This window comes from Drosophila ficusphila, unplaced genomic scaffold (assembly GCF_018152265.1).
Source record: "Drosophila ficusphila isolate 14025-0441.05 unplaced genomic scaffold, ASM1815226v1 contig_791, whole genome shotgun sequence".
NCBI lineage: Eukaryota > Metazoa > Arthropoda > Insecta > Diptera > Drosophilidae > Drosophila > Drosophila ficusphila.
The window spans coordinates 3,129,253-3,144,022 of NW_025064737.1; the positions used below are offsets into that span (position 1 = coordinate 3,129,253).

Consider the following 14,770-nt stretch of genomic DNA (forward strand, 5'->3'; position numbering starts at 1 on the left):
AATAATGGCCGGCAGAGCAAACAAAAAGCCAAGTAAAACAAAAACCGAGAGCCAAAAGCCGAAAACCGAAATCCGAAAACTGAAAACGGAAAACTGAAAAGCCGGCGGAGGAAAAGCATGCAAATAAAAGGCGGTCGAAAACAGAGACACCCAGATGCAAGAGCTGGTTATTTTTAAACAAAAGTCGGGAGTGCTCTCGCAAAAGTAACGAAAACTGTTCAAATCGCATTAAACATAGTCCGCGTTGGGGATAAAAAGCGGAAAAAAGAGTAACACAACGCCAAGTGGAAACGGCGACGGCGGTTGTCAAGCGCCAAAAAATAAACACTGAAATGCGGGCCGCAAAAACACAAACTGAAACTGAAACAGAAACACTGCCTCGGAAGCTGTCTGACCAAACATTGTCTGTGGGGGCGGCCGGTGGGCGTGGCAGGGGCTAAGTGGCAGCCCCGAAGGAGGAGCGGCAAGAGCGGAGGACACTCGCATTGAGGCTGGTCATAAAGCCGATATTTACGAGGCGGAGGAGACTCCACTCCCAGACCTCGGACTTCAGACAGCGGCTACCTCCGATTTGAGAGCTAGGCAACCGGTTTTGTCGTCATCGCGTTTTTTCAGCCTCTTCGTTTTGCTCACTTTTTGGGTCAACTTCAATCTGCTGGCAAGCGGCGGGCTACATCACTTCTGACATAATTAAAACATTTTCAGCGGGCAGAAAAATAAAAAAAAATAAAACGGAAAGAGGAGAAAAAGTAAAAAATGAATTTAAATATTTTCTAGGCTTTCGGCCATTATTAAGCCAGTTTCCCAGCCTCCTCGCCCTTCCCCTCCCCCTTCCTGAGTGCTAAGGCCATAAATTAAGTATAAAAGTAAATAAACATTCATGCCAAATGATAAGACGCCGGGGGAGAAAGAGACGCCAGTCCGCGAGCGACAGTTTTAATAAGCTTTAATTAAAAAATATAACAGATCAGATAAAAGCGAATGCCAATATATGTATTAAATTGTCAGGCGGTAGCTGTAACTAATTAGCATAATTTATATGCACGAATGCGCAGCGCCGAATGAGATAGACGGCGGGATTTGAGCAGCGGCTTTAAATAAATTAAAAAATAAATTATTAATTAAAAAGGCAAATTAATGGCACTTAATTGACCTCACTCTCTCCACTTCTCTCCACGAGCGCAAGATTATGAGCCAAAAATAAATTAATAATTCGTGTTATTATACATATGCAAATGCCAAGCCCAAAAACAGCTTACCAAACTAAAAACAATTAAGCTCCCCAAATGGGAATTTCGATTTTTTTTTTTTCGTCCCCGCTTAGTTAGTGGATTTTAGCTGAATTGCTGTGACTCAGCGAACGAGATGATGTCAAAAGCGATTTCTCATTGATTTCTAATTCCCAACTACAGTGGGAACTCGCTCGGCCGCCTTGAATTCAAAAAGTCCAGCTTAACCCCGTCCACTTTTGCGTAATGGGGAAAACTTTTGGCTGGCCCAGAAGGTGTTAACGAAGTCATTGCTGAGCCAAAGTCAAATCACTTAGCCGCCTTTCAATGGGGCAAGAGAGCAGAAGGAGACAGCTAGAAATAGAGAGGGAAGGTCAAACGCTTTCAAAAGGCCTACGAAACACATAAAAAACCAACTTGAACTACAAACTTTAGACTTGGCCTAGCAACAAACAAACATGACAACGTGTAAAACTAGTTAGCAAGCGCAAAATATCTAAAAATAAAACACAAAAAAAAAAAAAAACACTCACACTCAAAAACAATTGAAAAGCATTAACGCTTACAGCTGCTTAAGTGCGGTGGCACTGGGGTACAGTGCGTTTCAAGGCGATAGGGAAGCTTTGCTACCAGCCATTGCTTAATGGTTCAAGGGAAGTGGTTATTTTTTGAAACATTCAAAACGCATTAAAGGGATTCTTTATTACCTGATAATCTGGATACCCAAACTTGTTTTGTACTCTAGGAGAAACAATTCCTGATAAAGCTCTCATTAAGAAAACGCAAGCTTATTTAATCATTCAACTCGGAAGGTCAAACCCTTTTTTTAAATACATTTTGTTAAACTTTTTCCGAAGCGCACTGTATTGGTCTTTGCTTTCATGCTCCAGTTTCGCGGAGAAATATGAGGCATAAAAGCCAAAGATGTAGAAAACTATTAGGTAAAACCTACTCGAAAAACAATGTAACAAGCATTATATCTAAGATGGCAAGCCAAATGTTTTGGGGGTAATGCAAACAAACTTCGATGAGATGTGTACATATACCAGGGGTGCAGTTCAGAGGAAAAGCAATTCAGACGTGTCTGCGCTCAGCTGGGAAATTAAACTCCACTCGAAACTGGGTCTCAGCCGAAGACACGAACGAACATAAGTATATGGCAAACGAGCAGCCATCACACACATACGAACACAAACACAAACACAAGTATATATTTAACTAAACTAAGTACATAAACTTGCATTAGCCAACCGTATTGTGACTTACAACAAACAAAATCAGCCAGCGAAATAAGCAAAATTAGCCAGCTAAACAAATTGATATAGACGATCTATATAGCATAGAAACCAATTACGCCTGTGCCGCAGCGCAACCACTATCTAGGCCATCAGCAAATTAAATATATATACCGAATTAAATATGCAATCCATCCGATATTGGTGGGGGATTGGCTAGCCGTAGCTGCATATGAGCACTAAATCGGATTACTTATTAATGTGAAACGAAAACAGTTTTCAGCGGAACTTATCGAGCGTGAAAAGTGCTGGCCAGATATAAATCTATATTTTCAGCGAAACCAAGAACTACTTATTCTGCTGTGAACACATTAACAATTAAGCATTTCCTAATTTGCTGGAAATCCTCGTTTTCCGCACAGCATTTCCGTTGCTTTTAAGAAGGCCGCTGAATGTGGTTAGCATAGGATATAATCTGCCCAAACTGCCAAGACAACGATATCTGTTCGTTCTAGAGACCTCAAAAAGCCAAGCGAATTTCAGCAAGACCTACTGAAGTGCTGAAATGCTGTCGGGAATTTATTAAATTAGAGAACAATTTTGTGGCATTATGATCGGACTTAAATTGTTTCAATTTTCGCTTTGCGTGTGTAGATATTTAATGAGCAATTATTATTATTGTTTCCCGGCATGTATCATATATATGTGTATTTCAATGTGATAGTAGTTTTATTCATAATTATTGTGCATCGTACTTTGAATAATGTATGAAGGCGAACTAACATTTTTTTTGCACATACGCTAGCCGAACATTTGCATTAATTATGGTATTTTTTGTAGGGCCACCAACACAAGCAACTCACATAGTCTCTAATGGATATTAACATTTCAGTTCCGATTGAAGCCAAACAACTTTCATGTAAATTATTTAGAGTCCCTAACAAATGGAAACCCCGAAAAAAAAACCAACAACATATAAATATGATTATTTCGTAAATATAACGATGTAAAGCGGTAGAAACGGAATAAATTTGTAGCATATTATGGATATAAAGGAATTATAATACTACTGGGCTGCATGCGTAAGAAAAAACCCAAAGAACAACTGAACCGAACACAATAAAAATGCAAATTAATTGAATATTAATTTGAGCAACTTGAATAAAGTCAAATGAGTTTTGCTGGCCCAGGGGGTTCGTAATTGCGATCAGGGGACTTCGCCCAGGTACTTCCCCTCCCCCTCCCATTTTTTGGGTTGCACAAAACACGGAGATTGTCTCTGTCGGTTGCATGAAATATCAGCTCACGTATTTGTCATTGTTCCGCAGCCCTCTTCCCCACCCTCCCCCTCCCCTTTGAGTATTTGTGCCACACTATCAGCGCTCACGGGGCTCATGTTTCCACTGTGGATTTCCAGGGCTCATAATTCAAGCGGAGCGGACCGAACTCAACACTGCACCGAAGTGCTTTTCACAATCCACAATCCGGACCCAGATGACGGAGCCCCAAAGTGCCCCCGGAAAACAGAGCCCGGTCCAAAAAACATACGTCAATTGGTCTCCGGCGGGGCAATTAAAATCGCTTTAAAAAATAATTCAAAATAACCTGCTACGCCCACGAATCGCATTTAACCAATGTATATGTGCGAGTGGAAAATAATTAAAATATTTCGAATAGTTGTGCGTGGCGCGTCTTTTAATGAGCCAGCCAGCTGAAAACGTTTTTCCTTGAATTTTTCATTGAATTTCCGACGAATAAATGAGTCCGTCGGAACGAAACGAAACGAAACCAAAGCAAACAAATAATAAACAAATGAATCCCATTCGAATTGGAAACGAGCATCGGGAATTAAATGAAACAAAGTGCAAAAGTTAAATAAATTATAATTTATGTTTATTGAGCGATGTGTCAGTCGATTTTTGTGTCTTTTTATGGCCTCCGCAACAACAAAAGTATCTGTATCTGTTTCTGTATCTGCTTGTGTTTGTGTTGCTGTAACTTTGTCCGTGAGGTTGAGGCATTTATGACTTGTCATATACATATTTGCTTTTTTTGGGGCCACGATGTGTCCGTGTAGGAAGCCATAAATTGTGGCATATACTTAGAGATACTTTCCCACATGTGTGTAGCTCGTAGCGTGTAGCTTGTAGTTTGCATCTGTATCTGCTGGCTGTGCCGCATCTGAATCTCCGGCTGTATCTGATATCTGCCGTCTGCCCCCCGCTAGCTGCGCTGCATTTGCTTGCCGGCTCATTGTTTTGCCATTGACAATAGTCGAATGCGAGGAAACCCTAGGCCTCAGATGAGTAATGATTGCAGGCTAGGCATTCCACCTAATGGTCCCCCTCTCCCTTCTCCATTCTCCTTTTTCCGACTGCCTGAGTGGATGACTGCCTGCGGGCAGCTTAGAGACCTGGAAGCCAGCAGATCCCAACCGAGACGAGCGATCCAGTCCGCATCCCAAACAGCACGGCCCATCCCCGGAGTTGAGTCGCCTGTTGTGTCAAGGATGCACTGGAAAAAACCTACTATGGTAGTTCATTTTTTGTTCCTAATTTATTCCATCTGTTTTATGCGTTTATTGCAAGTTTCACCAAAAACTATTCACTAGTTTTGTATTTATTAAATCAAACCGGTTAGAAACCCCTCTCACACATTAATAGAATTAAACAAGGCAGAATAAATATGTATAAAAAATAACTTTGAATGCTTATACCAATTTTAAGTTGCTTGTTTTTATTTGATTTGAAGTAATACTCATATATGTAAGTACAAAAACAATTTAAAGTGTCATCTCAGCAGTTGACGTTGGCACGATACAGAAAGAAAACAGCGCAGGGCTTAGAGGAAAATCCCAGCCATATTTTTTCTCTGTGCCGAAATACAAAAAGAGCACCCAGTGCACGGACAATCGGTTGTATCTACGAGATACGATTTTCCGTGCGTTGGCCAGGCTCACTCACACCAAATTATACACATCGAGAGATTTATTACACGGCGACTGAATGGGCGACCCGTCAAATGAGTTTTTCAGCGTAATTACCGCGCGTCACAAAAATGTTTATATGGCCAAATTCGAATGGTAAAAAAATGGGAAAACGAAATAAAATTAAGCGCACTCGCGCAGACAGCGGACCATGTGGGCACAAGTATTATTATTATTATTATATGGCTTTTATGGCCGCATGAAGTCTCAGTTTTTGTTGCGTTGTTTCTGATTATCATTGCGATAAAGCGGCCGGGGGAAATGGCACAAACATATAGTATATCTGGCAGAAGTATCTGTGGGGTCCGTCCTCTTCCTCGTGACTCCGCCCTTGTTTGCAATGTTAATTGCACTTTGGCAACGTTAATCATTTATGAATGGTTTCCCGACCAACGAAAATACCGAAAATAACAATAACGACGGCGACCGAAGAAATAAGCCCCCTAATGACTCCAAAAGGCGAGGAGAGACAGACAGAAGTTAGATAGATTGCCGGCAAACAGAACATAATGAGATACGCGTTAATTGTTTATGCGTTAATTAAGATTTCTTTCGAGCGGATGGAACTGACGAATGCGTAACGCTTCGCAGCGCCGGATTCTCGTAATTAGGGATCGGGGAGCTCTGCCGAATCGATGGCTGATTGAACGGACAAGGCCCCAGATGTCGGCCAGGTATGGCATACATCTAACCCGAATCCACGATCCAGATATCGCGGACCCATCTCACTTCTTTCACAAACTTTCCCATCCCATGCTGATAATCCGCTTTTAATGATTTTAATTTATTGAAGACAGCCATTATAACATGATTTATACGCATTCTCGATTCCCGCGCATAAATTCAGATCCAAGAAATTTTGTGTCAACAATTTTTATGGCAATTCTCAGTCATTGACTGCCGCTTTTTATGGCTGCCTTAGAAATGAGTCGTCCATGCCAGAATTCCTAGTAAGTATTTTTTATTAGTGGAAAAATATGTGATGGCAATTTAAGTCTCCGTAAGTATATACATATGTGAATATTGTGTCCCAATAAATCGTGTTATTTGTATGGTAAAAAAAAATTATTCAAAAACAAATTATTTGAAACTGATTGATTTTCCACCTTAATTTCTGGCTGATGGAATGGGTACACAAGTCTACCCGATAAATAATTCCAACTAATCATCACCTAGCTTTCTGCGCCATTCTATAACCCGATATTCCAGTCGAAGAATCAGGCCCGGCTCGATTTCCGATGCAAGCGGGATGGAAAAATAAGAAACGTTAATCAAATCAAGTTCGTTCGGCGTCAACAATTACAACACGATCCGGAGAGCGATTCCGATGGCTATCGGATTAGCATCATCTTGTCACGATTCCCGGACCGCGGACCGCGGTTCGATTCGCTCGAATGCAAAACTCACACTTCCAACTCGGATCGGATCCCCGGTTCCAGTTCGGAGCTATAGCCTATAGCCAATTTCGTGTCAAATGCGGCCATGTGTCATTATTCGTGTGTGTTTGCGTTGGCTTTAATGGAACGTGTTTTTCTTGTAATCGTTAATCTGGCATTTGCACTTAATTAAAAACATTTTAGCTATTATTAGCGGCGTTTGTTTCCATTACCGCTCCGCCTCGCTGGAATTCGTATTCGTATTCGTATTCGTATTCGTACTTTAGTATTATGGACCTGCGTGACTTGGCTTCGTTGGTTCTCCAGGCTCTGTTTTCGATATCCCGGCCCGTCTCGTGATTTTCCAGTTTGGCATGTCCGTCCGTCCGTCCGTGTGGCGGCTGCAATTCGTTCGGGGCTTTTATTTGAGTTGTTATTTCGAGAACTCGTTAATATCAATTTGCCTGAAATCGTTAATTGATTTTGCAATGAACAAATATTACGCCATTCCCCATTCCCCAGGCCTCTGATATTGATGTTTTTCGCATCGCCTTAGTGCGGAATTTCTGTGTGAATATGCAAATATTGCCCGTTTCATTTCGGGCCAATTAATGCGCTTACTTAATTATTTTCCGAGCTTTTATCGCTCCTGGCCGACTTTCTCGAAATCGAAATCAGCGAAATCGCTCACGTCTCTGGATCAGTTGGGATCGCCTAAGTGCGTTAATAAAATCGCGTGACGTTCAATCAGCACTCCCGAGACTTTGGAGCCCCGTCTAATGAGCTCGGCCAACACTTGGCACCCGAAAACTAATAAATAACCCGGCATTAGCACACACGTCACACGAAAAATGTGCGGAGCGAATGAATTCATAAACAAATATTTGCCTGCACTGCAAGAAAGCGCCGCAGCTGGATTTGGCTTATCTGGCCGATAGCCAGAGGGCACGTGAATCGCTATCGACATTATAGTGGTCATTGACGTGACCGACCACATGCAAAGATGGGTGCGAAGGAATGCCGCGATCGGGGAACCTTGTGACACGATTGCCGAGCGATTTGTTCTCCGGAACACCAGATTCTGATAGTGTATCTTTCTGGCCAACTCGCTCCCCGGTCACGTACTGCAATTCGGATTCGCGTGACGTGGGGTGTGGGTGGTGTTCATTTGACACGAAGTTTCGTCGTTCCCATGCCAAAGTGTTTTCATAATTTACAGAATATTAGAGGTGTTATTTTCGGGGAGTATTTTATAAGTGCTCTTTGCAATTAAGCGCAATGTTCCACTGCCTAGAATTTTATTTTGTAAATTTATCTGTTTGTATATTTTGGAACAAGAACTCGTTCTCGTAATTGACATTTTTCCATTTTTGTACTCAATACATTTTTTTATTACCTATATTATTGCAGCTTCATTAAATAAATAAAACATAAAGCAGCAAACTTTTATTTGACCGATACAAAATGCATCCAACTTAATATCAGCGTTGATTGAAGTATTGAAATCGCGCTTGGAACAAATTAGAGCCAATTAAAATGTTAATATAGTAAAATAGTCCGCCTTAAACTACTGCAATTCATTTACATTTTCCGCAGTGCCCCTGAGAATTTCCAAAGACCGAAAAAGTGATTAAGTAATCGCTGGTGAACCTTGTTTAATCACGGCCATTAATCTAGACATACGTAGGTGTTTTAATCGATTCGAGATTTTTATTACAGCTAATTGCATTTAATGGGAGTATAAAGTCGACAAGGCATACGTAGTCGAGCTTTGATACTCAATACAGTAGGTTCAGACCCTCAACCAACCCATTGTTTCATGCCTCAAAAGCAGTAGTCTCAAAAAGAATGCTGGCTCTACGCAGTCATTGTTTCACCAGATATAGACACCAGTTTCTCTGGCTCGAATATATATCGCATTCGAAACTTATTACATCAAATTAAGACTGCTATTTTCTAAAGAATTAGCCCATTGTGTCTGCGCCTGTGTCTGTGGGGTCTATATAATTAAATTATGAATGCTTTATGTGGCAAGTTTATTGTTCGTTCGCCTTTATAGCGCGCCTCGCATAAAAAAGGGGCTTTGTTTTGTTTGTTCTTGAACGGATCGGAGCCCTCACACCCCTCACCCCCTCGCAGCTTAAACTGGTTTGGGCAACTGCGAAAACACACAAATTTTAGACTTAATTCCGAAATGAATGAATCCAATCTATACTCGTACGCACACACAACAATCGCGCTCTAATGAATGCCAATGAACAAGGAGATAAAAATATTTTTAGGCACTGCAATGTCTCGGTAAAAAGCGAAAAAAAAACACATAATACGACCATAAAAATGATACGTTGAACTGAGGCCGCCGCGCCAGCAAACGAATCGAGTACATAAATAATTTATTAAATTACAAAAACGTTTTCTGAATTACCCGGTGCGGTGCGGGCCCCGTCGGTTTTGGCCATTCTGCCTTAAATTATGGCCCCATTGTGCGCCTCCAGTTATACAAACCCCTGATTACATTTATGTGTGCCGTAGCTTGGGGTTTTTTTTGCGTATTTTCGGTGAGCAGGCGATAATCGGCAAAAGTTTCCGTCGCATTTCGCCTGGTAATCTAATTTACGGCGTTTTTCCAACGACTAATTGCAATTTCCGCCCAGCCTCGAAAAAGAGCCAGTGCAATCAAACTACGCACGGAGCGCGGAGCGTAAACAAATCTACGTGTAATGCAAATTCCCGGGAAACATCGAGGGTCCGAGCCAGCCAGCTTTCCTGGCCGAGTGGATGGATGACTTGAGTGACTGGGCTAAGGCTGACTTGGGTCTTTTGATATGCTAATTTGACCCGCAAACGTTTGTTTTAATTAAGTTCCCCAGTTGTCGCCGGCGTGCCCAGGCATGGTATACTCTATACTATGCAAAGAAATCCACTCAGACACTCAGACTCTGAGGCGGACCGAAGTACCTCGGCCGCACTTCGATTTGAATTTAGAATTTAGAGTAATTTTACAGCCGGGGGTTAATGTATGCAAAATCATAATCATTAATAAAAACCATTTAATGTGGTCTTCTGCGAAGTCGGGACTTTTCGGTTTGCCCACTTCGAGTTGGCAATAATGACTGCGCAATGGAGTTGGCCTCACCAAAACGGAGTAGGCTTTAAGGAGGCGATTTTAATTACCCGATGAGTTTCGAATGCGGCCGTGAATCACTTTGGGTTTCTTGCGCAACCCTTTTCTGATAATCCAATTAGTACTGCTATTAGGGCTAGCCCCAATTCATAGTAATCAGAAACGGAAATGAAATATAAAATACCACATTCTTCCTCAATTCCAAGTGGAAATCTACATATACGACTTGACAAACCATAAGAATATGAAATTAAAATTATGAATCATAGAGTTTTTCCTACCCGAATCCCTCTACAGTTTGTTTGTTAACTTTAATAGGTTCTAAAGAGGTTACTTAACTTGAAGCATAAAAGCAAAAACACCTCTTCGGGTATGGGTATTTTAATGCTTTATGATCCCCGTTTTACTATCAGCTGATTCCCAGGTATTTTGCATCGCAACGAGTTCCCGCGGTGTTAAAGGGGCTTCGCCTTCTTTCATTTGGAAATCGAAAGAGCTGACATCGAGGGCCGCCCGATTTCGATTCCGAAGCAACTGACCACCTGACCATTCTGCGGGGACTTGAGATATTCCTGGAACAGAGCTCCACTTGTCGGCCACGTAGCGTGGTTATGGCCATCGTTTGTTGTTGCTCTTTAATTGATTTGCCACCCAATGAGCGGCTCGCAATTAACCCTCGGCGGCCCCAAAGGCCACTTCAAAGGTCCACCGTCCGCCGGGTGATTAAGCACAAAGGCTGGCCCGTTCCCCACTGCCCTCCCCCCTGGTTACGATTTCCCGATTTGGGTATGGACTGAGACCCCCGAGTCGATAGCGATATCATCGTGATCGGCAACTTGGCTGCAGGCGACTTTGTTGCAGCGAGCAGCCGGGCAGATTGAGATCTCGCTCTATTGGCGATTATATTTATTCCCGACTAATTAAAGGCAGTGGGGAAGTATGGAGTCCATAAATTAGACGGGGCATTCCTGGGTGCCCGAGCACCGGACTCCGGCGATAAGACGCATATACCTGCCCACACGGGGCGCGTTCGCAATCTGATCGTGAGCTGTCCCATAAATCTAGGCATTACCAGGCCAAGCAAAAACAGTAAAAACCGAAATCCGTCTGACGCGGGACAAGCAAATACAATTAAGTCTGCCCCGTCAGCTCGTAAATCTGGTACACCCCCACCGACCACGCCCCCCAATTCGCCACTCCGCCCAGCCTCCCATCCGCCGAACGTAAATGTAATTTTGAAAACCGCCTCGCCTCGCCCGCCTGTCGGAATTATCGGGCCAAAAGTATCTTAATTAATTACTGATTACAGGGGAAATATATATTCAAAGCAATGAGAATCATGATTGAAAGGTAGTTTTAAAGTTGCGACAAACTAAATACCCCTAGATACCCAAACTATATCTAGACCCCTTTAATCCCTTTTATTAACGATTGAAATACTTAATTGGGAAAGAGTTTGTTAAAATAAATAAATTAATTAAAATTAAAATTAAAATATATAAACTATTATATACATTCTAAGTCCCCAACATTTTCTAAGTTATAAATAATGTATATAAAAAAGAAGTATGAAGACTGTATGTTTGGAGCCTTTACTTTTAACCATAGAACTTATTATCATGGTTCTATTTTCCGTTGTATAAGGGTTCTTATATGCAGTATTTAAGCTACGGGTTATATTACGAATAGTGCCAAGTACCCCCCATAAAGGAAGGGTATCGAAAGTGCCACTATCTGGAACTGCTGACGCAGCCGTCTAGGTGAATGGCGACATAGTCGAGTGGCTCGCTATATCGGTCAAAAGCCGCAATTGCGCTTAGGTGTGATTAAGCAGAGGAACTTGCCCCGCCCCCGCCCCCGATAGCCGCCCCCAGCTCATTTATTATTGTGGCTAGTAGAAGCGAAGCGTTTCCAGTCCGCTTATCGCTGCTTTTCGCTTTGTGGGCTTTTTAACTCATTTATTTTACTTAGCAGCGACAGCATTTCGGTTTCGATTTGGTCGCCTTCGTTTGCGGCATTTCAATTTCAAGTGGATTGTTTAGGGATTTATGACGCTGATAGCTGGTCAAGTGTTCCCCTTTTCCATTTGCTCGGTTGTCTGGTTGTCTGGTAACTGGAACCCCGACTTTAAACTCAATTTTAGCTTCAGTGGGGCACGTCACAACTCGGATTGATTGGAAGACGTGGGCCGGAATACGTTGGCCATCGAAGGTGGGGCACTCCGCGATACAATGTAACGCCGTCTTTTGGTTTTCTCTGTGGCCTTTTCTGTACCAGCTGAGTTCCCACACGGTTTTGGGAAAAAACACAATATAAATCTTCAAATAGTTCTGCCATAAAAGTTTATTAAAGGAACCGTGACACCTAAAAGAATTCTTAACAACCAAGTGGCCTTTCAAGTTAAGATGAAAGGCTTAATTTATATCTATCTATTTATTGTGCCCTTGCAGAGGGTCGGCAGATTGTAACTTTAAGTTCTAATAAAGTATAAGTTCTTGATTAGCATTGCAGGAGAATTAATTTACCCATGACAGCATGAACAAATTTCAAACCTCTTTTTAGATGGCCACGTAAATAAAGTAGTTTTAGCTTTTGAAAGATGCTCTTTATTAGAGTTTTGGTAAGTTATGTTGACAGGTTTTTAAAGTATTTAAAAAATTTCACGCTAAAAGTTCACCTTAAAAAATAAAAGATAACTCAAATCGGTTTGTGGGCCGCAATCAAAGTTTCGAAACGCCGCACAAAATTGCGTCGGGTTTTTCTTGGCGAGAACACTTAATCTAGAGAGCTCCTCGTCGAGTTGAAGAGCCCCACTTCTGGCACTTCCCCGGGGTACTGCCCAACAACCGCCTCGACCGATTCGGAGTTCCGAAAGTCCATATATACTATATAGTACGTGCGAGGGGAGCAGATGTGTGTCCCCAATAAAGTGATTCGGGAGAAGTTTTGGCACTCCGCAGTCTCAAGGCCACGGTCGTAATTGTTTACGGCCCCGCAGATGCCAGTTGGAGCTGATTATGGCCAGCTGCCATAATTAATGGGAAAGCGGGCCAAGAACCGCCTGAATGGAAATGGAACCCCTTCCATACACCCATGATTACGCATCGCATTTGGGGAAATGAAATCTACAAATGCCTTTTCGCCCGTCATATTTTGCGCCATGACTGATGATTGTACCAGACACTTGAGCGGTTATAATTGTTGGTGCTTTGTTTTTTTACCCACTTGAACACTTTTGTCAATATCATTTAGTGGGCATCGTAAAGATTGCAAAAGCCCACTTCAGCCTGTGGAGAGCCATTGTGCCCTCATCTTGAGGCTTTTCGTTTTTTATTCCCCATTTTTTTTGTTTTTATTCGTTTTAAGGCCCGTTTTTGGCTTATTTCTGTGTTGCTGCCAGTCAAGTAGTCAATTTGTTTTGTGTTGAGTGTTTTATTAATTAAAGTGCTTAACTCACTATGCCTGTGGCTCCGGGCTGCAGTTTGTTTTCGTTGGTGCCTTCCATAAATCATGCTTCCCGTCGCTGGCTGCTAATTAAAAAATAAAACAAGCAAGTAACTTTGGCGCGACATTTAAGCCCTTTTAATGAAAATTAATGCGGCTTAGTTTCAGGCCCCTGCACTCTGTTTTCCAGACCCAGCCCTGCAGCCCCCTCCCCCGTCCATGAACCTCTTCCCGCCGAAGGTCGCGCTCCCCAAACAAATGTTTCCCGCCCGGGGAGGGAGCTCCCGGATTGGTCACGAAATGGAGACCCGATGATTTATGCAGGAGCACAGCTCCCGGCGGACCACCGCCCCCCGGCGGCCTTGACCACTTGAGCCATCTGCATTAACGTTTCACTCGAACTGCGCCGCCAACCGGCGCTTATCAGGCGGCGGGCTCTTCGGTTTTCGCCTTATGACACACTTTCCCAAGGGGCTGATAAGGGGTTATATGTAGTTGCCCGCCGGGGGGCTGGCTATTTGGCACTGTTTGCCTTCAGCCTTTAAATATTTTAATTACTCCTAATTTATGGCAATTTACGTCCCTCTGCCCGTGAGTGAGTCACTCTCACCTGGCCGGGTTTTCTCAGCTCCAGCCCGTACTTTTCCTCGGCTTCCTGGCCTCGAAAAGCCATTAAGGCAGCCGGCTGGAAATTGGCATCGAGTCTGATGGAAGTCAGACTTCTGCTGCTGCCGGCACTTTTTAATTTTATTTTTTAATCAATAGTTTGTCGGTCGCAGCGAACATGAATATTTATTAGGCTTCCTCTCCCGTTTTTCTCTTTTCGGGGCGTTGTTCATTTTTATAAATCAAAGAAGTCTGAGATTGCGGAACGCTCTAAGAATCACTGGGGAATCGGCCCTCTTCCTCCTGCCAATCCTGTTCGATTCTCCGCAGACGAGGCCAGGAAATGGTTGTTAGCAGGTAAAATCGAATGTCAAATAGAATTACAGAGCAGGCGGTTGAAGACCGGGCCAAGAAATGGCCAGGGGAACTGCCTTCGAATAGCGCGACTGTGAATTCCCTTCCTTGGCATCTGGTTGAAATGAGTTGAATGTCCAACGAATGAGAAAAGATTATTTGAAATCGGTGAAGGGCAGCTGTTGATATTGACAGAAAAGGTTTAAACGAAACAAGTGACGTGATATATTATTACCGGAAATCTTAAATAATTAAAAATAAAATCTGAAATACTTTTAGGTAGAGTTCTTAAATGCGAAGAAAAGAATATGGAAGATGCAATTCCCCTTTTTAATGCTTTACATTTACTAAATCTATGATTTAGTGTCTTTCCTCAAAGACTCCCCATTAGATGATAGCCAAACTTGAAGTTTTAT

At 42.5% G+C, this 14,770-nt stretch overlaps 1 long non-coding RNA gene across 1 annotated transcript; it reads right to left on the bottom strand.

Moving 5' to 3' along the window:
* Positions 1-2,681: 2,681 nt before the first annotated feature.
* On the bottom strand, positions 2,682-6,936 carry LOC108090166. Its single transcript, XR_001771337.2, has 2 exons — positions 6,623-6,936; positions 2,682-6,397 (listed from the first exon to the last, which is right to left on the bottom strand). It is a non-coding gene; the product is annotated as an uncharacterized LOC108090166 (long non-coding RNA).
* Between the last annotated feature and the right edge of the window lie 7,834 nt (positions 6,937-14,770).